This window comes from Bombina bombina, chromosome 3 (genome assembly GCF_027579735.1).
Source record: "Bombina bombina isolate aBomBom1 chromosome 3, aBomBom1.pri, whole genome shotgun sequence".
Classification (NCBI taxonomy): Eukaryota; Metazoa; Chordata; class Amphibia; order Anura; family Bombinatoridae; genus Bombina; species Bombina bombina.
This window is the reverse complement of record NC_069501.1, coordinates 898,487,567-898,514,346: the sequence shown is the minus strand read 5'-3', so window position 1 is coordinate 898,514,346 and position 26,780 is coordinate 898,487,567. Positions and strand designations below refer to the sequence as shown.

The 26,780-nt window shown below is 39.6% G+C and overlaps 1 protein-coding gene across 1 annotated transcript in view; it reads right to left on the bottom strand.

Annotated features, from left to right (window-relative positions):
* The window catches only part of COMMD6 (COMM domain containing 6), a 71,075-nt gene that overhangs the window by 43,269 nt on the left and 1,026 nt on the right, over window positions 1–26,780 (bottom strand). The gene's annotated exons all lie outside the window — the stretch shown is intronic.

Sequence of the window (26,780 nt, the reverse complement as noted above, 5' to 3'; positions counted from 1 at the left end):
CATCGTCTACCTGGATGATATCCTTGTTTTCTCCTTCACCCTGGAGGAGAATCATGAACACATGAGACAGGTACTTAAACGTCTTAGAGAAAATTCTCTGGTAGCCAAACTGGAGAAATGCGAGTTTGATCAAGTTCAGATCCAGTTCCTTGGCTATGTCATCTCAAAGGAGGGTTTTGCCATGGATCCTTCTAAGCTCACTGCATTTCTGTAACAGCCTCAACCCACTTCTTTAAGGAACTACAGAGATTCTTGGGGTTCTCCAATTATTACCGCAAGTTCATGAAGAACTTTTCCCAAATAGTCGCTCCACTCACTGAGTTGACAAAACGGAACAAAGACTGTAAAGATTGACCTTCTGAAGCCATAAATGCTTTCTCTCGTCTGAAAAAGGCCTTTTGTTCGGCTCCTGTGCTCTGCCATCCTGATCCTAACCTGCAGTTCACTTTATAAGTTGATGCCTCTGAGATAGGAGTGGAAGCCGTCTTAACCCAAAGACATCCTTCAACCACCAAATTGCACCCTGTAGCCTTTTTCTCCAAACACTTTACTCCTGCTGAGAGGAATTACGATGTGGGTAATCGTGAACTCCAAGCCATTAAGATGGCCTTGACTGAATGACGGCACTGGCTAGAACTAGGTACCGCCAATCCCATCCAGATTCTCACTGACTACAAGAATCAAAACGTATCTAGAGACTGCTCATCGACTCAATCCTCAACAGGCCAGGTGGGTCTTGTTCTTTTCCCATTTTAACTTAATGGTCTCTTATCTTCCTGGGACCAAAAACAAAAAGGCTGAAGTCCTTTATCGTCAGTTTCCTCAGTCTAATGATTCCTCTGAAGCTCCTATTGAACACATTATACCCCACTACTGTGTGGTTGCTCAACTGAACACCTCTCTTCTTCAAAGACTGCTAACGTGTCCAGTCTAGAAAGCCCCCTGAAGCCCCTGCAGCTCCGATATCTTCTTTGTACTGCTGAACCTACGCACCCCTGTGTTATCCTGAGCTCATGATAGCAAACTACCAGGACATCCTGGTTTGACAATGACTTAAGCTTCTTTCCCAACATGTATGGTGGCCTACCATGAAGTCTGACGCTCAGGATTAAGTGAAAGCCTGCATGACTTGTGCTGCTAATAAGATCCCCCGGTCCCTGCCTTCCGGCCTACTCCAACCGTTGTCCATTCTCAAACAACCTTGGACACACATAACAATGGACTTCATTGTGGGCCTCCCTCCTTCTGACCATCATACGATTATCTGGGTTGTGGTGGATCAATTTTCCAGACTGGCTCATTTTGTATCCTTAAAGAAACTGCCATCTGCACAAGAATGATCGTCCCTTTTTCTATTACATGTGGTACGACTGCATGGCATTCCTGTGAATGTGGTTTCCGACAGGGATCCACAATTCATCTCTACGTTTTGGAGAGCCTTTTGCAAGTTGATCGAAAACCACTGTTTCCTAGTCTTCTGGCTACCATCCTCAGACCAATGGGCTGACAGAGTGATTTAAGATCTTGAAGCCTATCTCAGAACTTTTGTTAATTCTCTCCATACCAACTGGTCTGAATTGCTACCCCTAGCTGAGCTGGCAAGGAACACTCATTGGCACTCTTCTCTATGTTGTTCTCAATTTCAAGCCGCAGCAGGGTACCAACCTTGTGTCTTTCCTCTTTCTGCTCAGTCCACAAGGTTTCCTGCTGCAGACCGACACATTACGAACCTCACTACTCATTGGCAACATATTCGCTCTCAGTTATGTTCAGCTGTCTCCAGATACAAGAGGTTTGCTGATCATCATAGAGCTTCTGTTCGTGCCTTTTCAGTAGGTGAACGTGTCTGGGTCTCTACTCAACATATTCGTTTACGTCAACCCAGTCACAAATTAGGGCCTAGGTTTATTGGCCCTTACAAAGTCCTTAAAAGACTGTCTCCTGTTGCCTACAAAGTGGCCTTGCCCAGAACCCTGAGTATACACCCAGTCTTCCACATATCACTGCTCAAGCCCTACATCAAGAACAGATATACTCAGCTATGACCTCCTCCTCTCCTGGTCCATGGTGACCCCAAGTATGAGGTTGCTAAGATCCTGGACTCCAGATACAGGCGCAGACAACTTCAGTATCTCGTACATTGGAAAGGTCACTCTGTGGCAGATCATTCCTGGGTTCCTGCCTGTGATGTACATGCTCCATCTTTGGTTTCCAGATTTCATGCTGCTCATCCTTTGAAGCCGACTCTGGTTCCCGGAGGGAACCCTTGAAAGGGGGGGCTATGTCACGCTGCCCCTGGCTGTTGCCACGGACGCGGCGTTTGCTTCTCTGGCCGTTGCCAGAGAAGAGTAGGCTCCTGTGTGGGTGCGGCGGTGACATCATCACTGCACGTCTCTTCCATCTGAAGCCGATCAGGATCTCCTGTGGCTCGAATCCTGTGCCTATGTAAGTACTCCCCTTTCCACCTATCACTGCCCAAGTATAGGTGTTACTTACAGTGCTTCTGGTTGTTATTGTTGCTAAACTGTTGAATTGTTATACTGTTGCTAAACTCTGCCTGTCTGACCACTCTGCCTGTTAACCCCTAAACTGCTGGATTGATATACTGTTGCTGAACTCTGTCTGCCTAACCCCTTATACTGTTGGATTTCCCTTTGTTGCCGACCCCTGCCTGTTCCTGGTCCTTTGATTGGTTTACGCCTGAATTGCTATTCTGATGGATTTTCTTCCTATTGCTGCTAAGGACTGCCCTGCCTACTGCGAGTACTGCATACCTCATTTTACAAGCTTTCTCTGCTCTGGGATATTCCGTATCACTCCACATGACGCCGGGATAAGAAGACTACTGGCCAAGTTTGGTTTGATAGAGGAATATCCCACGAGCATTACATATACAAGCCTTGCATCAACATACGCAAACGCCAATCCTCGGCTGGAGTAGTATGAATAAAGCCACCTGGAGCAGTGGAAATGTGTTTTCTGGTGTGAGGCTTCACTATCTGGCAGAATGAGAAGAAACTGGGTGTAGAGGATGTCAGGACAACACTACCTACAAGTAGTTTCGGCTTACAGCCTTTATCAATGCGTAGAACCTGATAACTATACCGTGTGGACACAGGAGGAGACCAAAGACCGAAAATTTGTCAACCGAACAGATAAAGATCCTAGCGCTTTCAACAAGGAAATCGGTAAACCATCATACTCACCGCCAGGAAAGGAGGACATCCAGACAACAGTGCACTTTTGAACGACTTCTGAACTAACATCGAGGAGAGTGGTAAAACACCCCTTATCCGCCGAAGATACTTTTTTGGCCACAAAGGTTGAAGATCCACGTAAGTCACACAAGGTTTTGAGAACTATCTATGAATTTACCTCCACGCTATTAGGGTTAACCAGCCACAAAAAATAAAAAACATTATCTAAACAAACATACAAAAAGACTGATATCAGATACATCCACTAGCCCATAAAGATCGGATTACAGCAGGCGGTTATTTCAAACATAAGCCTGATTATCCAAATGATACATTGTTAGAAAGGTAGATTGTTTAGAGAGTGATGCATTGTTTTAAGTATAAGTTTATTGGTTTTTAGATATTAAGTAACAGTAAGACACCGGTGTCTATTTTTTATCTTCTGTCTGCTTCGTATTATTATCTGCATTGTATTTAATTGTGTAACTAGAACACCTAATTTTATTTTTAATTGATTAATACCAGGGGTATTTAATCAATAAATACAGCAATAAACACCGATTTGACATATATATGTGTGTTATTTAAGATATTTAGCAACATCAAATTAGTATATATATATAAAGATATAAAAATACAACTATTTGGATCACGTATTGGAAATTTTTCTTGGATTTACATGAATATTTTACTTTTAAATTTTTTTAAATAAATTTTTAATTATTTTTTATTCATAAATTGTTATCTTGGGAACAGCAGTTTATGCGCCACCTATTAATCATAAATTTGCCACAGATACACTCCACACTCCTTTGTGGGGGTTAAAAACACAGTAGAGCAAGGCCATAAGTCGAATAATTACATGCTCTAATCTGTTAGAGCATGTAATTTTATGATTATTATGGCACTTTAAGAAGATATAAAGATCTATTTGCTTTCATAACAGTACTGCTTTATGTTAAACATGAGGCATAGAGAAAACAAGATTTGAAAGAACAGTAACAGCAAATATGCTTTCTAGAGATAATTTAGCACATAAATACAAACCAATGGTTTTAGCTGATTTGTAAATCTTATCTTTTACCCTCCATCCTCTAGGTCCTGGTTTCTCATTAAGAAAACGCTACCCAGGTTGCAACTTCAAAAAACCTTTTAATGTGGAAATTGCTTAACGTTGATTTTTTTTTACAAGCACAGAGGCTCCTATTTTTCTTATCTTTCTCTTTACTACATATGCAGCTTTTCAAAGAAATAACAAGTCGATGAAATATGAAAACATAAAACAGTGAGGATATACACAGCCAATGAAAAGGATGTATGCAAATGAGCCAAGGAAAGTAACCAAAGAGCGTAGTCATAGTGCCCGTATGCTGTCGACATAGTCCCAATTTCTCCTCTCTTTGCTGCGCTCAAAAATAAGTTCATTCTCTCTACATATATTTATTTTGTTGTGAACATGTTTCTTTATTTTCCTGCTTTTCTGTTTCAATAAATGATTTCTTCGTCTCTTATCCCCTTTTTTCTTAGTTATTTCCGTATTTAGAAATCCAGCAACAGGAAATTACTTTCTATAGATTTTCCTCTCCCTCTCCTCATTGAGAGGTCCCTTTGTTATCGACCTTTTCACTTCCAGATCCAATTTCCAAATGAAACCCTATTTCAGTTGGCGCCCGGATCCGGAAGCCATGGCAATAGATGCGTTTATCCAAACCTGGCCTCTTCAAGGCGCTTAAGCTTTCCCTCCTTTTTCCATGACCCCAAGAACCCTTGCTTATCTTCGCAGATCTCTGACCTCCTTTCTCCTGATAACTCCCCTTTGGCCAACCCAATCTTAGTACCCCTCACTTCTGGAACTCTCTTTTCTTCCTCCCCTCCTTATTCCCCATCTCCTAGATCCTTTAGAACGCCCTCACCCCCTCTTCCCGGAGGTATCTCCCAATCTTGTAGCTCTGAGAATTTCAGGGGCCCCTGGACCCTTGAAGTACTTTTGGAAAGATCTCAAGATCTCCTTCAAGAATCGTGGGCTCCAGGCACCAAAACAAGCTTACCTTTGAGCCTGGTCTAGATGGCCTGGCTGGTGTTCACAAAGAAACTTGGATTCAATTTCAGCCCCTCTTCATGAATTAATTAATTTGTCCTCTCTCTTTGATAACGGTCTTGCATATCGTTCTATCAATCTTGCCCGTTCTGTTATTTCGGCTAGTCACGATTTCATCAATGACATTCCTTTTGGCCATCACCCTCACATTTGTAGCCTTCTCAAAGCCATAAGAATCCTCCCTCTTCTAAATATTCCTTTTTCTGGGATGTGGACCTCATAATTTCTTTTCTTAAAAATTGGCCTTCCAATTCAAATCTTTCCCTCAAACAGCTTTCTGCCAAACTTGTTACTCTTCTCTGTCTTCTTTCCTTCCACAGAGTCTCGGATGTTAGAGCCATTGATGTAAAACTCTAAAAAAAATTCTCCCTTTGGAGTTACTTTCTTAATCTCCCGTAGAGCAAAATACTTTTCTAAATCTATTTTCTATCCTTTTTTCCCAGAACAACCTAACCTTTGTGTTGCCTCCTGTCTCAGGGAATATGAGTTTAGAACCTCTCCCCTACTCAACTTCTAATTTCTTTTGTTTCATCTCACAAACCTGTTACTACCTCTATCGCTAGATGGGTAAAGTGGATTCTTCTGTTGTCTGGAGTAGAGGACTCTTTTTTAGCGCACTCTATTAGAGGAGCTTTGGCCTCAAAGAAATTTTAAATGCAGCCAATTGGTCCTCAGATTCTACCATTATATTTCAAACCAATTGCCAATGCTGCTTCCTCTCTCCTTGTTTGACTCCACTTTACTTTAAAACTAGCAAAATAAGAGTCTCTTTGCTTGTAATAAAATTCTGATTATCCTGGCTTTGTGAAGGAATAATCTAGATTTTATTAGACTAGTATTTTCCCTACCTCCCTCATTATGGGTGGTTTATATTGTACGGTTCAAGTTTTCTAAAAATGTTTGTTCTTTCTCAGCATCCTCTGTCTAATTAAATCCAGGTCAAGCATCTTCCCTTCTCCAAGTTTGATGTCTTCAACCTTTGGCAAATCTTCTTTTCAAGTTTATGTTTTATCGCAAGACTCTTCAAGTTTGTTCCTTCTCGCTCCAACAAATGTTTCAGAATGTTTTCCTCAAAATGTTTTTTCATCTCTTCATGAACTTTTCTCTCTTCACATTAAAGAAGAAAGAGGAAGAATTGGGACTATGTGGAAAGTATATAGGCACTATGACTATGCTCATTGGCTACTTTCCTTGGGTCATTTGCATACATCCTTTTCATTGGCTGTGTATATCCTCACTGTTACAATTTATATTTTCAGGCTTCATTTACTTATTTCTTTGAAAAGCTGCATATGTAGTAAAGAGAAAGATAAGCAAAATATGTGTCTCTGTGTAGTTAATAAAATCTAGATTATTCCTTCACAAAGATTGGATAAACGGAATTAACATGCAAAAATGTAGCTAACCATCAAATAATTGCCTCAGAACTTTGCACACACCAAATTATCACTGCCCAAGCCTGTTCTAGAAGTTTCATAAGTTTTAGTTTTCCATAGAACAAATAACTAACGTTAAGCACTTTTTTTTGGCGGCGGGGGGGGGGGGGGGTGTTAAAGTTGCTTTATGTGATTTTTGTGGCGGCTTATATCTTCAAAGGTGTGTGAGCTCACTTTTGAAAGCAATAAAAAGATAGGTAAAGCTTTGCATGCACTTTACTCCCTGCATTGTCGTATTTAAAAATAAAATAAAAAAAGTTTTTATACAATGCCTGACAGCCCCATAAATTTAGTTACGTTTTAAACTTGAGAAAATAGACTTTTCTAGGGCCCATATTTAAATTACCCTTAGTTGTATTACATATGTACAGTAATAATATCCAAACAGTGTAATATCACTTTAATGTAAAGAGCATTTAACGCACTAAAATATACATAAACACTCACTCAAAACTTTGCACAACTAGCTAAGAAGATCAATGCCAAAGCCTATCTTATAAGTCACATTAGGCATTTTTTTTTACACATTTGATTGTTAAACGCTTCAAAAATGTTATCTGCATAAAGTCACCTTCCAGAGAAGGAACATTGGAAACTAGATTTTTCTTTGCATTAATGTTTTGTGAATTATCCATTTATATAGCCCATCTGTGGGTGTTTTTGATACACAAATAATTGAGGTACAGTGCATCATACAATATAACTGGTTACATATAAGTGTACATCTTGATGAAGACATTCCGCATACATTGACAAATTTTGCTCAATCAGTACAGTGTATTACATCAGATGTCCCGAAGAGGCTATCTGATTGATTTACTTAGACATAAAACATAATTTATGCTTACCTGATAAATTCCTTTCTTCTGTTGTGTGATCAGTCCACGGGTCATCATTACTTCTGGGATATAACTCCTCCCCAACAGGAAATGCAAGAGGATTCACCCAGCAGAGCTGCATATAGCTCCTCCCCTCTACGTCACTCCCAGTCATTCGACCAAGAATCAACGAGAAAGGAGAAACCAAGGGTGAAGTGGTGACTGGAGTATAATTTAAAAGATATTCACCTGCCTTAAAAAACAGGGCGGGCCGTGGACTGATCACACAACAGAAGAAAGGAATTTATCAGGTAAGCATAAATTATGTTTTCTTCTGTTATGTGTGATCAGTCCACGGGTCATCATTACTTCTGGGATACCAATACCAAAGCAAAAGTACACGGATGACGGGAGGGATAGGCAGGCTCATTATACAGAAGGAACCACTGCCTGAAGAACCTTTCTCCCAAAAATAGCCTCCGAAGAAGCAAAAGTGTCAAATTTGTAAAATTTGGAAAAAGTATGAAGCGAAGACCAAGTTGCAGCCTTGCAAATCTGTTCAACAGAGGCCTCATTCTTAAAGGCCCAAGTGGAAGCCACAGCTCTAGTAGAATGAGCTGTAATTCTTTCAGGAGGCTGCTGTCCAGCAGTCTCATAGGCTAAACGAATTATGCTACGAAGCCAGAAGGAGAGAGAGGTAGCCGAAGCCTTATGACCTCTCCTCTGACCAGAGTACACGACAAACAGGGAAGACGTTTGTCGAAAATCCTTAGTTGCCTGCAAGTAGAACTTGAGGGCACGAACTACATCCAGATTGTGTAGAAGACGTTCCTTCTTTGAAGAAGGATTCGGGCACAGGGAAGGCACCACGATCTCTTGATTGATGTTCCTGTTAGTGACTACCTTAGGTAAGAACCCAGGTTTTGTACGCAGAACTACCTTATCTGAATGAAAAATCAAATAAGGAGAATCACAATGTAAAGCTGATAACTCAGAGACTCTCCGAGCCGAAGAAATAGCCATTAAAAATAACACTTTCCAAGATAACAACTTTATATCAATGGAATGAAGGGGTTCAAACGGAACTCCTTGTAGAACGTTAAGAACAAGGTTTAAACTCCATGGCGGAGCAACAGTTTTAAACACAGGCTTGATCCTAGCTAAAGCCTGACAAAAGGCCTGGACGTCTGGATTTTCTGACAGACGCCTGTGTAACAAGATGGACAGAGCTGAGATCTGTCCCTTTAATGAGCTAGCCGATAAACCCTTTTCTAAACCTTCTTGTAGAAAGGACAATATCCTAGGAATCCTAACCTTACTCCAGGAGTAACCTTTGGATTCGCACCAGTATAGGTATTTACGCCATATCTTATGGTAAATCCTTCTGGTAACAGGCTTCCTAGCCTGTATCAGGGTATCAATAACCGACTCAGAAAAACCACGTTTTGATAAAATCAAGCGTTCAATTTCCAAGCAGTCAGCTTCAGAGAAGTTAGATTTTGATGTTTGAATGGACCCTGTATCAGAAGGTCCTGTCTTAGAGGTAGAGACCAAGGCGGACAGGATGACATGTCCACTAGATCTGCATACCAAGTCCTGCGTGGCCATGCAGGCGCTATTAGAATCACTGATGCTCTCTCCTGTTTGATTTTGGCAATCAATCGAGGAAGCAGCGGGAAGGGTGGAAACACATAAGCCATCCCGAAGTTCCAAGGTGCTGTCAAAGCATCTATCAGAACCGCTCCCGGATCCCTGGATCTGGACCCGTAGCGAGGAAGTTTGGCGTTCTGGCGAGACGCCATGAGATCTATCTCTGGTTTGCCCCAACGTCGAAGTATTTGGGCAAAGACCTCCGGATGAAGTTCCCACTCCCCCGGATGAAAAGTCTGGCGACTCAAAAAATCCGCCTCCCAGTTCTCCACTCCCGGGATGTGGATTGCTGACAGGTGGCAAGAGTGAGACTCTGCCCAGCGAATTATCTTTGATACTTCCATCATTGCTAGGGAGCTTCTTGTCCCTCCTTGATGGTTGATGTAAGCTACAGTCGTGATGTTGTCCGACTGAAACCTGATGAACCCCCGAGTTTTTAACTGGGGCCAAGCCAGAAGGGCATTGAGAACTGCTCTCAATTCCAAAATGTTTATTGGCAGGAGACTTTCCTCCTGATTCCATTGTCCCTGAGCCTTCAGAGAATTCCAGACAGCGCCCCAACCTAGTAGGCTGGCGTCTGTTGTTACAATTGTCCAGTCCGGCCTGCTGAATGGCATCCCCCTGGACAGGTGTGGCCGAGAAAGCCACCATAGAAGAGAGTTTCTGGTCTCTTGATCCAGATTCAGAGTAGGGGACAAGTCTGAGTAATCCCCATTCCACTGACTCAGCATGCACAATTGCAGCGGTCTGAGATGTAGACGTGCAAAGGGTACTATGTCCATTGCTGCTACCATTAAGCCGATCACCTCCATGCATTGAGCTACTGACGGGAGTTGAATGGAATGAAGGACACGGCATGCATTTAGAAGCTTTGTTAATCTGTCTTCTGTCAGATAAATCTTCATTTCTACAGAATCTATAAGAGTCCCCAAGAATGGAACTCTTGTGAGAGGAAAGAGAGAACTCTTCTTTTCGTTCACTTTCCATCCATGCGACCTTAGAAATGCCAGAACTAACTCTGTATGAGACTTGGCAGTTTGAAAGCTTGAAGCTTGTATCAGAATGTCGTCTAGGTACGGAGCTACCGAAATTCCTCGCGGTCTTAGTACCGCCAGAAGGGCACCCAGAACCTTTGTGAAGATTCTTGGAGCCGTAGCCAATCCGAATGGAAGAGCTACAAACTGGTAATGCCTGTCTAAGAAGGCAAACCTTAGATACCGGTAATGATCTTTGTGAATTGGTATGTGAAGGTAAGCATCCTTTAAATCCACTGTGGTCATGTACTGACCCTTTTGGATCATGGGTAAGATTGTCCGAATAGTTTCCATTTTGAACGATGGAACTCTTAGGAATTTGTTTAGGATCTTTAAATCCAAGATTGGCCTGAAAGTTCCCTCTTTTTTGGGAACCACAAACAGGTTTGAGTAAAACCCTTGTCCTTGTTCCGACCGCGGAACCGGATGGATCACTCCCATTAATAACAGATCTTGTACACAGCGTAGAAACGCTTCTTTCTTTATCTGGTTTGTTGACAACCTTGACAGATGAAATCTCCCTCTTGGGGGAGAGAATTTGAAGTCTAGAAGGTATCCCTGAGATATGATCTCTAGCGCCCAGGGATCCTGAACATCTCTTGCCCAAGCCTGGGCGAAGAGAGAGAGTCTGCCCCCCACTAGATCCGGTCCCGGATCGGGGGCCCTCGGTTCATGCTGTCTTTGGGGCAGCAGCAGGTTTCCTGGCCTGTTTGCCCTTGTTCCAGGACTGGTTAGGTTTCCAGCCTTGTCTGTAACGAGCAACAGCTCCTTCCTGTTTTGGTGCAGTGGAAGTTGGTGCTGCTCCTGCTTTGAAATTCCGAAAGGAACGAAAATTAGACTGTCTAGCCTTAGCTTTGGCTTTGTCTTGAGGCAGGGCGTGGCCCTTACCTCCTGTAATGTCAGCGATAATTTCTTTCAAACCGGGCCCAAATAAAGTTTGCCCCTTGAAAGGTATATTAAGTAATTTGGACTTAGAAGTTACATCAGCTGACCAGGATTTTAGCCACAGCGCCCTACGTGCCTGAATGGCGAATCCTGAGTTCTTAGCCGGAAGTTTGGTTAAATGTACTACGGCCTCCGAAATGAATGAATTAGCTAGTTTAAGGACTCTAAGCCTGTCCGTAATGTCGTCCAGCGTAGCTGAACTAAGGTTCTCTTCCAGAGACTCAATCCAAAATGCTGCCGCAGCCGTAATCGGCGCGATGCATGCAAGGGGTTGCAATATAAAACCTTGTTGAACAAACATTTTCTTAAGGTAACCCTCTAATTTTTTATCCATTGGATCTGAAAAAGCACAGCTATCCTCCACCGGGATAGTGGTACGCTTAGCTAAAGTAGAAACTGCTCCCTCCACCTTAGGGACCGTTTGCCATAAGTCCCGTGTGGTGGCGTCTATTGGAAACATCTTTCTAAATATTGGAGGGGGTGAGAACGGCACACCGGGTCTATCCCACTCCTTAGTAACAATTTCAGTTAGTCTCTTAGGTATAGGAAAAACGTCAGTACTCGCCGGTACCGCAAAGTATTTATCCAACCTACACAATTTCTCTGGTATTGCAACAGTGTTACAATCATTAAGAGCCGCTAAAACCTCCCCTAGTAATACACGGAGGTTCTCCAATTTAAATTTAAAATTTGAAATATCTGAATCCAATCTGTTTGGATCAGAACCGTCACCCACAGAATGAAGCTCTCCGTCCTCATGCTCTGCAAGCTGTGACGCAGTATCAGACATGGCCCTAGTATTATCAGCGCACTCTGTTCTCACCCCAGAGTGATCACGCTTGCCTCTTAGTTCTGGTAATTTAGCCAAAACTTCAGTCATAACAGTAGCCATATCTTGTAATGTTATCTGTAATGGCCGCCCAGATGTACTAGGCGCCACAATATCACGCACCTCCCGGGCGGAAGATGCAGGTACTGACACGTGAGGCGAGTTAGTCGGCATAACTCTCCCCTCGCTGTTTGGTGAAATTTGTTCAATTTGTACAGATTGGCTTTTATTTAAAGTAGCATCAATACAGTTAGTACATAAATTTCTATTGGGCTCCACCTTGGCATTGGAACAAATGACACAGGTATCTTCCTCTGAATCAGACATGTTTAACACACTAGCAATAAACTTGCAACTTGGTTACAATCTTATTTAACAAAAACGTACTGTGCCTCAAAGAAGCACTAAACGATTAAATGACAGTTGAAATAATGAACTGAAAAACAGTTATAGCATCAATCTTAAAAAACAACACAACTTTTAGCAAAGGTTTGTTCCCATTAGTAAAGTAACAATAATTAAATTTGAAACATAAAAATTACAGAGCAACGTTTTTAATCACAGTCAATATATAAGTCTCACAGCTCTGCTGAGAGAATCTACCTCCCTCCAAAGAAGTTTGAAGACCCCTGAGTTCTGTTAGAGATGAACCGGATCATGCAGGAAATACAAGAGTAACTGACTGGAAATTTTTGATGCGTAGCAAAGAGCGCCAAAAACGGCCCCTCCCCCTCACACACAGCAGTGAGAGAGAAACGAAACTGTCACAATTAAAACAAGCAACTGCCAAGTGGAAAAATAATGCCCAAACATTTATTCACTCAGTACCTCAGAAAATGCAAACGATTCTACATTCCAGCAAAAACGTTTAACATAATAAATACCTATTAAAAGGTTTAATGTACTTTTAACAGAGTAATTCCAGTGAAATACCATCCCCAGAATACTTAAGTGTGGAGTATACATACATGTCATTATAACGGTATGGCAGGATTTTCTCATCAATTCCATTCAGAAAATAAAAACTGCTACATACCTTAATGCAGATTCATCTGCCCGCTGTCCCCTGATCTGAAGCCTTTACCTCCCTCAGATGGCCGAGAAACAGCAATATGATCTTAACGACTCCGGTTAAAATCATAGTAAAAACTCTGGTAGATTCTTCTTCAAACTCTGCCAGAGAGGCAATAACACGCTCCGGTGCTATTGTAAAATAACAAACTTTTGATTGAAGTTATAAAAACTAAGTATAATCACCATAGTCCTCTCACACATCCTATCTAGTCGTTGGGTGCAAGAGAATGACTGGGAGTGACGTAGAGGGGAGGAGCTATATGCAGCTCTGCTGGGTGAATCCTCTTGCATTTCCTGTTGGGGAGGAGTTATATCCCAGAAGTAATGATGACCCGTGGACTGATCACACATAACAGAAGAAATCTTGTTCTGATTTGTGGTAGAAGCTATTCTTACAGAATTATTTATTCAGATTATACAAAGTTTTTGATTATTTTTAAATAACAGTGTGCTTTTTTTCAGACTCCTAACCAAGCCCCAAAGTTTTAGATATATACTGATGTATACAGACTTCAGACGGGATGTACTAAAAGGAATGACAAGGGTGACTGACAAAATGGAATGCCCATAGACTATAATTGGATTACATTTAAAAGTGCTATAGAAACTAAAATATAAAGACATATTACCTAGATATTTACCAGATATGTACCCCAGGTACAGTAGCATATTCTGAAAGTGATCTTACTTCAGATTATAGCTGCTTTCTATGGAATGACAAGGGTGAATGACAAAATAGAATGCCCATAGACTATAATGGGGTTACATTTAAAAGTGCTATAGAAACTAAAATATGAGACATATTAACTAGATATTTAACAAATATGTTCCTCAGATACAGTAGCATATTCTGAAAGTGAGATTAGTTCAGATTATAGCTGCTTTCTATGGAATGACAAGGGTGAATGACAAAATAGAATGCCCATAGACTATAATTGGATTACATTTAAAAGTGCTATAGAAACTAAAATATAAGACATATTAACTAGATATTTACCAGATATGTTCCCCGGGTACAGTAGCATATTCTGAAAGTGAGATTACATCAGATTATAGCTGCTTTCTATAGAATGACAAGGGTGAATGACATAATGCTGTAGCCTCTCTGTCCTATGGCGGCCTGCATTTCAGTCACACTCCCAGGCCTGGAGACAAACAAAGAGGAGGAGTAGTAATTCTCTTGTCTCCACACAGTACCTTTCAATGCATTCCTTCACCCCCCTCTCTTTCCTTCTCATCTTTTGAAGTTCACGCCATCCGCCTCTTCTCCTCTATAGCTCTTCGTGTGGCAGTTATCTATTGGCCCCCTGGCCCAGCATCACAATTTCTGGACCACTTTGAAGCCTGGCTTCCACATTTTCTCTCTTCTAATGTCCCTTCTCTCATTTTAGGGGACTTCAATATACCCCTTGATAATCCTAACATGCCTGCTGCCTCTAAACTTCTATCCCTTACAACCTCTTTAGGCCTGTCCCAATGTACAACATCTCCAACACACTGTGAAGGCAACTCCATAGACCTGGTCTTCACATATCTCTGTGCTGTTTCCAACTCCCTTAACCTCCCCTTTCCTCTCTCTGACCACCATCTACTAACTTTCTCGCTTACTCTACCTGCTACATCTTTGCAAGCCCCCAAAAAACTGCTACCTCACAGGAATTTAAATGACTTGGATCTCAGAGACTTTTCCACTCAACCGAGTCCCCTGTTCTCTGACATTTCATCCCTCTCTTGTCCAAACCTTGTGACTCTACAGTATAATTTGGCACTAACATCAACACTTGACAAAACTGCACCCTCCACTCTTCGACGTACATCAATCACACGACGGTAACCGTGGCACACTAAACAGACCAGATATATTCAGCGATGCTCACGGGCTGCTGAACGGCAGTGGAGGAAATCACGCACCTGTGCTGATTTCCAGCATTATAAATTCACTCTTAAGTCCTACAACTCTGCGCTCAGCCTGGCCAAACAAGTCTATTTCTCCTCCCTTGTGTCATCTCACGCATCCAACCCCAGAAAGCTGTTCTCAACCTTTAACTACCTTCTACGTCTGCCTGCCCCCTGCCCACTACCAACCTCACTGCTCAAATTATTGCTCATCAGTTCAAAAATAAAATTGACACCATTAGAAAAGAGATCTGCACCTCACACCCCTCATACCCAGCAATCCTACCACCCCTTCTATTGACAAAAATCTATGCTACTTCCCTCCTGTAACAGAGGAAGAAGTCTCTGCACTCCTATCCTTGGCTCATCTCACAACCTGCCCACTTGACCCTATTCCTTCACGACTTATTCCCTCTCTCTGCTTCACTAACCCCTACCCTAACTCATCTCTTTAACCAATCTCTCACCGCTGGCACATTTCCTGACACATTCAAGCATGCGTCAATCATACCAATCCTAAAAAGCCCTCGCTTGACCTCTCCACCCCTTCTAACTATCGACCGGTCTCCTTACTTCCCTTTGCTTAAAAATTATTGGAACAACTAGTCTATAATCGGCTAACTCAATTTCTCACAACTAACTCCTTTCTTGATCCACTACAATCTGGTTTCCACCCTAAACACTCAACAAACTGCTTTTGCTAAACTTATTTACCAGATATGTTCCCCAGGTACAGTAGCATATTCTGAAAGTGAGATTACGTCAGATTATAGCTGCTTTCTATGGAATGACAAAATGGAATGCCCATAGACTATAATAGGATTACATTTAGTGCTATAGCAACAAAAATATTAGACATATCAGGTAGATATTTACCAGATATGTTACCCAGGTACAGTAGCATATTCTGAAAGTGAAAATACTTCATATTATAGCTGCTTTCTATGGAATAACAATGGTGAATGACAAGATGGAATGCCCATAGACTATAATGGGATTACATTTAAAAGTGCTATAGAAGGGGGCGGAGCAAGCTTTGGGACAGAACGGTCGCACATTGACATAGTTCCGGCTATACACAATAATTAACCGTATATTCGGCCATTCAGCCCAGCCTAATTTATAGTCACAGGGTGTCCACCAGTTTATAGACTCTATATTGGAAGTCTGAAGGCTAAGGGATAGCGGCAAGTACAGCGATTCTACATAATTATATGGCACCCTTTGCCAAAATTTCTGAGAGCGGCCATTTTTCCAGCTAGCAAGAAGACTTCGTAACAAAAGAACGAACACACAAGATATTTCCTAACAACAAGGAGCTAATACATCTAGAAGAATTGCAGTAGAACCATAACGTATAACCAGATCAATACTTAACTCACACGACTACTTCGGAAGTCAGCGGCAATGGATGTTACATGCTGACGGCGGTAGATCTATGGGAACACAAATTACAGGACCAACTGTCTATATGTTTTCAAGACTTCAGAAGAGAACTTGGTGAAATCCTAGCTCCCATATATCAGATCCCTAAGCAACCGACTACCGCTAGATGTGAGCCGAAAGACAAGCAGGCTCCTGATCTGAACGCTGCAAACTTACCATACAATGTGCCCTTCCCTACATTAACGGGTTCAACATCCGCTGCTATTCAGAGATGGTGGCGAGTACGTCTTGGTGCAAATCCACTGCTGGAGCTGCCGGAGTGTCCAGAAAACATGGAGTACTGGATAATAACAGACCATGCTTTGTAAGTAGTGGAGACTTCCCGTGCAGTGCAGATCACTTCTCCAGGCAACAGTACAGTATATATTTCGACAAACATCATCATACTGATTGGAATATGATGTAATAAATTAAAGATTATGTTTCGAATTACTTGGATATCTCTTTGATTTTTCTAACACAGTTGCCCTGTTAGTATCCTTGATTTCAAAGAATGCTTTGGCAATAACTTTGTTTGGATAGCCTCTCTTTAACATTCGTGTTTTGAGGTCTCTGCTTTCTGATCGAAAGGTTTTCTCATGTGTACAGTTTCTTTTTTCTCGCAGGAATTGACTTTTCGCAATTCCTTTAAACACATGTTGCGGATGGCAACTTCGAGCATGTAAAAGAATGTTTTGCCTGAGATTGGCTTTCGATAAAGAGCAGAGATGATGTTACCTCCTTCTGAATCTCCTGTAAGGGAGATATCAAGAAAATGAATGGTATTTTTCTGCCATTCGTGAGTAAACTGAAGTCCCACCTTGTTTTTCTTCAAGGTAGTCTCAGAGTTAGATGACCACACTATAAGCAGGTCATCTATGAACCTGGCATACTTCACAATATGTTCTGAAGGGGCGGTACTACCTCCATAGACGTGGCCCCTCTCCCACCAACCCATGAACAGGTTGGCATAGGAGAGGGCAAACTTAGCCCCCATAGCAATGCCACGTCTCTGGAGGTAGTAGCACCCCTGGAACATAAAAAAATTAGCCTCTCTTTAACATTCGTGTTTTCAGGTCTCTGCTTTCTGATCGAAAAGTTTTCTCATGTGTACAGTTTCTTTTTGCTCGCAGGAATTGACTTTTCGCAATTCCTTTAAACACATGTTGCGGATGGCAACTCGAACATGTAAAAGACTGTTGCCTGAGATCGGCTTTCGATAAAGAGCAGGTCAGACTATGACAATGAAGCATTAAGACAACTTGGTGACCAGGTAACCTACACTATTCTACCCAAGAATCCCACTGCTTCATATACTAGAGAACTACCATATATTTCGGATGAGGTGGTGGAGGAGGGTCTCATGGATCAGGAAACAGCTAACAAATGTATGGTTACTGATCTGGTGACACCCATCTTCCACCACCTCCCAAAAGTTCATAAAAGTACAGTATATGTAATGTTAAGGGGAGGCCTATAGTGGCGGGCATTGGGTCTCTATTAGAACCCCTATCTAAATGGGTAGATGACTTTTTACAGCCTATGGTTTTGTTGTTACCCAGCTACATTCGAGATACCTCTCATGCATTACATATTTTGGAGTCTGTGGTTTGGAGGGAGGAGTACAGTTGGCTGACAATTGATGTTGTGTCACTGTACTCCTCCATCCCTCACATTCAATGCTTAAATGCTGTCAGGTTCTTCTTGAATCTGTTCATGGATTTACCCTTGGAGTCTAGAAACTTGATTGTCAGAATTGTGAAATTTTTATTAGAACAATAATTTTTTTATGTTCCAGGGGTGCTACTACCTCCAGAGACGTGGCACTGCTATGGGGGCTAAGTTTGCCCCCTCCTATGCCAACCTTTTCATGGGTTGGTGGGAGAGGGGCCACGTCTATGGAGGTAGTACCGCCCCTTCAGAACATATTGTGAAGTATGCCAGGTTCATAGATGACCTGCTTATAGTGTGGTCATCTAATTCTGAGACTGCTGAAGAATTTGTTACTACCTTAAAGAAAAACAAGGTGGGACTTCAGTTTACTCACGAATGGCAGAAAAATACCATTAATTTTCTTGATATCTCCCTTACAGGAGATTCAGAAGGAGGTAACATCATCTCTGCTCTTTATCGAAAGCCGATCTCAGGCAACAGTCTTTTACATGCTCGAAGTTGCCATCCGCAACATGTGTTTAAAGGAATTGCGAAAAGTCAATTCCCGCGAGAAAAAAAAGAAACTGTACACATGAGAAAACCCTTTCGATCAGAAAGCAGAGACCTCAAAACACGAATGTTAAAGAGAGGCTATCCAAACAAAGTTATTGCCAAAGCATTCTTTGAAATCAAGGATACTAACAGGGCAACTCCGTTAGAAAAATCAGAGATATCCAAGTAATTCGAAACATAATCTTAAATTCATTACATCATATTCCAATCAGTATGATGATGTTTGTCGAAATATTAAAAAGAATTTACCAATACTAATGGAGGACAAATACCTAAGAAAAACAATTGAACAGGGTTGTATGTTTGTCCCTAAAAGGAACGTGACTTTAGGAAATATATTAGCCCCAAGCATGTTGAAAAGTGAACAAAATTCAGGGTCATCATGGATGAGATACAATGGAACTTTTAAATGTGGAAAGAAAGTTTGTTCTTCCTGTGATCATATTAACATTTCCTCCACATTTAAGTCCCATGTAACGGGAGAAGAATTCAATACCAGAGATTGTGTAAACTGCAAAAGTACTTTTGTTATTTACATAATAGAATGCGTCATTTGCAAAAAAACAGTACACAGGCAGAACTACCCGAAAAGTAGGTAAACGTATTAGAGAACACTTATCGTATATCTCTAATAAACGTACATGTTCAGCACTTTCTATCCATTTTATATATCTTCATCATCAGGATGTTTCATCCTTTAGATGGCAGGCAATAGAACAGGTAAAAACACCATTAAGAGGTGGAGATAAGTTATCCATATTATGTAAACAGGAGACGTATTGGATTTTCAAAGTCTTTTGCCATATGGTTACAATTCTGAGTATGATATCATAAATTACTGGCAGAAGTAATTACTAATGGACTTCTTGCATTTTTTTGGCAGCAGATAAATATACACCAATAAATAGGGAATTCATTATAGTATGTGAGCAGGCTGAGTAAATATGGTTATGCGATTTGATGCAATTATTTTATAATAACATATAGAGTGAATATACAGATAAAATAATTCATACCATATGGAATAGTGACTTACACTTAATCTTAATGTACGTTTTGAGAGTGCTATTAGTCGTCCATCTATGTGGTTTATGTTTTATCTGCTAAATGATTACATACACACTCATTACATTGCTCACATATACTCATTCTCAATGTTTATTCTCAATCATTATATATTTGGCGTTCTCTCCCTTTTTGGCTTTGACACATAAAATACATAACTACATAGGAATACACAGATAAATAAAATGAAAAAGTGTAAACTATGTTAAGTTGATGTTATACTTGTATATTTAATGCCCTGAAAGGTCTATCAAAACTCCCTTTTCCATGGGCCTATAATGTCCATCCATTCATTTTGTTGTTATAATGTCATTTACCATAGATCTCATTCTTTAAAGATGTTTTTCATATAAATCTTTTATACATATTATTTATACTCAATGTACCTGCATTTACAATTTTGAAAGTTTTCATATATGTGACTAATAATGAATTAAGTATTTATAGGGTTAAAATGTTCAGCAATCATTTTTAACCAATGAACATGGACTGTTCGGCATAAAAAGGGAGCACCCCCTAGCAGGTGCTATTCTATGATTACGGTCAATATGACAAAAACCGGTCAGAGTTTATCTGCCTGAACCAACCCCATGTTGTTGTATGTTCCTTGCATACTTTTTTAAGGAATAAATTAATTATTTTTTTTTACATTTGCTTCGTTTTGGAATCTTTTTCTCTCACTGTACAAAGTAATACTGATTTTATGTTCACGATTTGATATTGTACATGCACCTGTATGCATCTATTTTTGTGGATATTGACTGATCTTTTGTTCATACTCATGTTTCATGATTATTTGACTACTTATATAAAAACAAATCTCTTCAATAAAAAAAAAATTAAAAGTGCTATAGAAACTAAAATATGAGAAATATCAAATAGATATTTACTAGATATATTCCCCAGGTATAGTAGAATATTCTGAAAGTGAGATTACGTCAGATTATAGCTGTTTTCTATGGAATGATAAGGGTGAATGACAAGATGGAATGCCTATAGACTATAATGGGATGTAAAATTAAAAGTGTTGATGCAACAAAACTATGAGACACATCAACTAGATATATTCTCCAAATACAGTAGCACATTCTGAAAGTGAGATTACATCAGATTATAGCTGCTTTCTATGGCATGACAAGGGTGAATGACAAAATGGAATGCCCATAGACTATAATGGGATTACATTTAAAAGTTCTATAGCAACAAAAATACGAGAAATATCAAATAGATATTTACCAGATATGTTCCCCAGGTACAGTAGCATATTCTGAAAGTGAGATTACGTCAGATTATAGTTGTTTTCTATGAAATGACAAGGGTGAATGACATAATGGAATGCCCATAGACTATAATGGGATTACATGCAACAAGTATATATAAACTGCACTTCCCAGTTATCACAAAGTATTTCACAACGGATATAGATCCAACATATTCAAATACCATAGAAAGTAAGTGGTATATTGTTGTACGTACAATATATAATACAGAGAATATAGGGTAAAACTCCAAAGTGACCTTTATACTTATAACCAGATCAGAAAAGTATATATCACCCCTGTTTGTATGTAAGTTCCTGCATATGATGGAAGCAGAGGAAAAAGTATGTTCCAATATATGTCCCTGGAAAGAGGTGTGGACAATTCCAAGAGGTAGCCTCAGAAAATGCTGTCAATGGATGCTGCTCTAATTATACTGAGAGTACTGTGATCCTCCTCCCAAATGGAACTAGAAAGACAAAAACAGAGAGCGCAAACCAATCTAAGAGTAAAAGTATTTAATACAAAATGTGAAGCGCAAGTAAAAAAATATACGTACAGGAATTAAAAACAACAAAGCATATAGTGCTCTTATTAAAATAAGATTTAGTGAACATTACTGTAATATCAAAAACAAAATCGAGACACATAGTGTACCTGACCATTTCAGACACTATCATAATGCTAATTCTACGGGACTAAAAATCAAAGTCATTGACTGGATTCCGCCTAATAGTTCCAATAATAGTTTAAAAATCTCTGACAGCGTGAAAGATACTGGATTCACGAACTCCAGACTCTAAACACAGTCAATTGTAAAGGTCTTAATATAGACTTAGACCTTCAGGCTTTTATATAACTGTTTCAGCACTTTTGGTGTTCTCATTCGAATTTGAAGATTAGGATTGGGGGATTCTTTGACATAGGTTTTTCACCTTAGTTATATGTAACATTCCTCTATGTCTCACATACTTTGTATTGCATGTAGGCACACTGTAAGGATTATTTACACTATGTCCTTTTTAATGTTAATTTCATAATCAGTATAGGCTTTTGGAGTCTAGCTAGTAGCTATTCCCATAAGTACATACATCTATTTTCGTTCTTTGGTTTAACACGCCATGTTGTATCACAGAGGAGTAGTGTTTCCATATATCTCATCTCTCCCCTCTTTTAGTAAGGACAGTGTTTTAGCGGTAGCAGCTGATAATCTTCAGAGCCATCTATGAGATCACATAATAGTCACCCATTTTTAATAGCAGATATGATTTTAAATTTAGTATCCTGGATCATTTTCTCATATCACAATACACAATTACTTACATCATTAACTATTAATAGTTTGTATTTTGTCTGCTGGATAGCCTTTTACGTATTCTAATGTTTTCAATCATAAGAGATTTATTTGCTTTGCAATGTTTTTATATTACTAATTTTTTTACATTGTACCCCTTTTACAGTGTTACTTAATACATGCTTTATGTGTATAGCTATATAAGTATTGTCCAATAGCTAGGTATATGCCTTCTTAGCACTTTATGTATTATATCACATATCGCTATGACAGCTGCTTGGGAGGAGTTCATTGGTGTTCAGTAGCTGATCATTAAGTGACACAGTCAGCCAATCAGACGCTGCAAAATACCTGACCTTTGACAGCCCGCTGAATTCAAAAGCAAGAAACCGGTTTGTTGATACATCACCTCTTGACAAGGTCGAGTTCCGATGAAAGGCGTTGAGGAGCTATATCATAAATCACATGATCTCCAGACACAGGCTATTACAACTTTGAGTGGCCCCGCTCCTCCAAGTCTTCACAGAGTTCCGGTTGCGCTTAGACTGTAGGAAGGACCGAATGGCACAAGTCAACACTCATCTAGCCTGCAACTGAGTTTCTGTGGTGATATGCACTATATGCTTTGTTGTTTTTAATTCCGCTTCAAATTTTGTATTTAATACTTTTACTCTTAGAGTGGTTTGCGCTCTCTGTTTTTGTTTTTCAAGTTCCATTTGGGAGGAGGATCACAGTCCTTTCAGGATAATTAGAGCAGCATCAATTGACAGCATTTTCTGAGGCCACCGCTTGGAATTGTCCACACCTCTTTTCAGAGACATAAATTAGAAAATATTTTTTCCTCTGCTTCCATCATATGCAGGAATTTATATACCAACAGGGGTGATATACACTTTTCTGATCTGGTTATAAGTATACAGGTCACTTTGGAGTTTTACACTATAGTCTCTGTATTATATATTGTACGTACAACTATATACCACTTACTTTCTATGGTATTTTAATATGTTGGTTCTATATCTGTTGTGAAAGCGCATTTTATATATACTTGTTCCATGTAATCCCATTATAGTCTATGGGCATTCCATTTTGTCGTCCACCCTTGCCATTCCATAGAAAGCAGCTATAATCTGACGTAATCTCACTTTCAGAATATGCTGCTACTGTACCTGGGGAACATATTTGGTAAATATCTAGTTGATATGTCTCGTATTTTCGTTGTTATAGCACTTTTAAATGTAATCCCATTATAGTCTATGGGCATTCCATTTTGTCATTCACCCTTGTCATTCCATAGAAAGCAGCTATAATCTGATGTAACCTCACTTTCAGAATGTGCTACTGTACCTGGGGAACATAGCTGGTAAATATCTATTTGATATGTTTCATATCTTAGTTTTTATAGAACTTTTAAATGTAATCCCATTATAGTCTATGGTCATTCCATCTTGTCATTCCATAGAAAGCAGCTATAATCTGATGTAATCTCACTTTCAGAATATGCTACTGTACCTGGGGAACATATCTGGTAAATATCTAGTTGAAATGTTTAGTATTTTTGTTGCTATAGCACTAAATGTAATCCTATTATAATCTAGGGGCATTCCATTTTGTCATTCACCCTTGTCATTCCATAAAAAGCAGCTATAATCTGACGTAATCTCACTTTCAGAATATACTACTGTACCTTGGGAACATATCTGGTAAATACCTAGTTGATAAGTCTCATAGTTTTGTTGCTATAGCACTTTAAATGTAATCCCATTATAGTCTATGGGCATTCCATTTTGTCATTCACCTTTGTCATTCCATAGAAAACAGCTATAATCTGACGTAATCTCACTTTCAGAACATGCTACTGTACCTGGGGAACATATCTGGTAAATATCTAGTTGATATGTATCATAGTTTTGTTGCTATAGCACTAAAAATAATACCATTATAGTCCATGGGCATTCCATTTTGTCATTCACCCTTGTCATTCCATAGAAACCGCTATAATGTGACGTAATCTCACTTTCAGAATATGCTACTGTACCTGGGGAACATATCTGGTAAATATCTGCTAGATATGTCTCCAGACATCCCAACTCTCCCTGAAGTTCAGGGAGTCTCCCTGATTGTAATAGCGGATCCCTGATGCCAGTAAATGGAATGCAATCTCCCTGAAACTCCAAGTACCATGATCAAATGTGGCCCAAATCCGGAAAAGTTTTCTTTAAAAGGGACATTAAACACTTTGAGATGGTAATATAAAATGATACATTTTATATATAAAACAACTCTGCAATATAGTTTCATTATTTATTTTTTCCTATTTGCCTGTAATTCCATTCTGAAATTGTGAGCTTTTCAGTACCTGTTAGCAATGAAAGTGCAGAACACTGTTAAATCCTGCACAACCATTGGCTGCACACTCTAATGACCTATGTATAACTGTCCCTAATTGGCCACAGCAGAGAAGGTAACACAAGTTACAACATCGCAGCTCCCAGTGTTTTATAGACACTAAAACTTTATACTTATTTTGTCACTTTTTAAACAACTAATGAAACTTTAAAAAATACATCTACATGTTAGTCATGGACTAATCTTTTCTTTGAATGCATCATTCTATCTAGCATGTATTTAGTGTTTAATGTCCCTTTAAGGAATGCCTTTAGTTGCTGGGACATTATAGAACCCTTAAAGCATGCATCAGTAACCAAAAAGCCCCCACTGATTTTAATAAAATAAAACACAAATACTACCTTATTTACTGCACGTAATTAAATTTTGTATTCTAAAATATTTATGCATTCAACAAGCGTAGGTCACTGGAAAATAGGTTTGTTGTATGAGGTTATGCAATAAAGCTACTTTATTTTAATGTGACTTTAGTGGGAAGCTACTTTAATAAGTCTCTATCTTATTTATTGTTTTGAGGTGTCCAATATATAACTGGGGGGGTGAGGGGGGGCACAGTAGCGGGTGAAGCCACCTACCTGAAATGAGCTTTTGCAGCTTGGGATGTCTGTGTCTCATATGTTTGTTGCTATAGCACTAAAAGTAATACTATAATAGTCTATGAGCATTCCATTTTGTCATTCACCCTTGTCATTCCATAGAAAGCAGTTATAATCTGAAGATCACTGTGACGAACCAAGGTTATCCAACCCTGCGCCAGTCACTTATTTGGCACAGAAAGGGTTATCAGCCCCCTTTTCTGTCACCAAAAGGTCACAATCTAGCCACACCAGGCAAGCTTGTGATTCAGTTTAGTGGGTGCAAGAGTTAACCGCACTCCCTTAATCTGTACTAGACGTAAGAGAAATGCCCAACACTCCCTTTTAATGCCACCCACAATAAACTATCAATCCTATAGCTCAAATACTGCCACCACTTAAAATTTATTAAAGGGAAAATCCTAAGGAAAACCCCAGACTTTACACATTAACTCTAGAAATACAATTTAGCAGAAAATAACCTAAATTATACAGTTCTAATATTCCAGTCTCTTTCAGTAACGTGGTTCAATTATTAGACAAAGGCCAAACTTAATAAAGGAATTATTTATTATGCCAAAAATATTATGCACAATGCATTATTAATAAAAAGTTGTTACAAATAAAATTACACACGCAAACAGTGTTTTAAAATAAAAAGGAGAAAAACAGAATTGAATACTTTCCTAGTCTTCAAGATCTGTGCCCGGGGAAGGCAGGAAAAAGATGGCTCCTTACTTCTGTACAGCAGCTCCCCTTGTAAGAATGACAATCTTATTGTTAAAAAATAAGATTCTTAAACCCTACTTTTCAGAGATCAGGTTGCTTAACCACACCCTCCTGGGCGGGCTAAGAAACCCCCCTGTCTTTAAGACCTTCAATAGACTAAATTTCTTGCCTGAAATTATACAATCCAGTATAATTTCTGCTAGGTAAGAAATTTCTATATTTACATATCTAGAACCTTTTAGTTTTATTGGGAGAATCGGTTTGATATCAAATATGCCATAGGTTGTCATATTTACCTTCCTTTAAGGGTATAGCAGTTTTAACACACATATATACATAACCCATGTCCCTTTATTGACCTCCTCAGGAGATGTGCTGGGGGGGGGGGCCCTGTTCTACATCATGCCCTGCTGCTGACAGCTTAGGCCATAAAAGTCTGTCCTATTTACACTGCCAAGCATTTATGATGCTCCTGGCACTTCAAAGAAGACACAAACACAATTCTTCTTGAAAAACAAATAACTGTTTTGAGTCCAAGCTAGGGAGGGTCTGCTCTCAGCCACTTTCAGTGGGTGTCTCTGCCTAAATATCAACAGTTCTAAATTGGAAGCTTTTAAGAAAATGTTTAAAATATTTTATACTGTTTTTTTTTATATCAGTATCTGTGCATATTATTCTTTATAGTAGTATCTATTACATGCAGTTAAAGGGACACTGAACCCAAATTTTTTCTTTTGTAATTCAGAAAGAGCAATTTTAAGCAACTGTCTAATTTGCTCCTATTATCAATTTTTCTTCATTCTCTTGCTATCTTTATTTGA